We start from the raw sequence: 786 nt of genomic DNA on the forward strand, positions 1-786 counted from the left end.
AAACCTATCTAATTCAATAAATCCAGCTAGCCCTTATTCCATGAGGCAGCCCATCATATATTGAAAGCTGCTAAGGTGCTCAAGTCCTCTCTCTCTTTAGGTTAATGATGGCTAGAATTCTCACATCCTCCTGAGAGGACATTGCACCCAGATACTGCAGATTCTCCTCTGGATATGGTCTCTTTTCTTCCTCCTTCCTTCCTTCTTTTTTCTTTTTTTTTCCAACTGGCTGGTACTGATATTGAACCATGAACCTTAGTGTTATCAGTACCATGCCCTAAGCAACTGAGGTAGTCACCAGCCCTAGATATGGGCTCTTTCTTTGCTAGGAACAATAAAAACCTGAGGACATTTACATATCATCTGGCAATAGATCAGATTTCCCTGTCCCATACAAGTGCAAATAATTTTTAATTAAACTTAGAATTTTAAACTTAAATTCTGTTAACATTGATGTTATTAGTTCTGGCTGACTGAACTTTTATTCTCTTATGATTTCTTTGTTTGCAGTATTTCCCCTGTCATTTAGAGATCTAAAAAAAAATGGTGAAAAATAATAAATGCTTGTTAAAGAAAAAACTAAGAAGGCATACAAGAGAAAAATAAACACCCGTAATTACACAACTTATATAAAATAACAATCAGCGATTTTCTTTCTTCTCTCTGTATAAATAGCTATATATATGTAAAATATCTATATCTAAACAATATCTACATGTATACCTATATCTACACATACGTGCCATGGATATATGAACATATAGTAGGCTATATTATTTAGAACAA

The sequence above is a fragment of the Cynocephalus volans genome, chromosome 13 (assembly GCF_027409185.1).
Source record: "Cynocephalus volans isolate mCynVol1 chromosome 13, mCynVol1.pri, whole genome shotgun sequence".
NCBI classification, from domain to species: domain Eukaryota; kingdom Metazoa; phylum Chordata; class Mammalia; order Dermoptera; family Cynocephalidae; genus Cynocephalus; species Cynocephalus volans.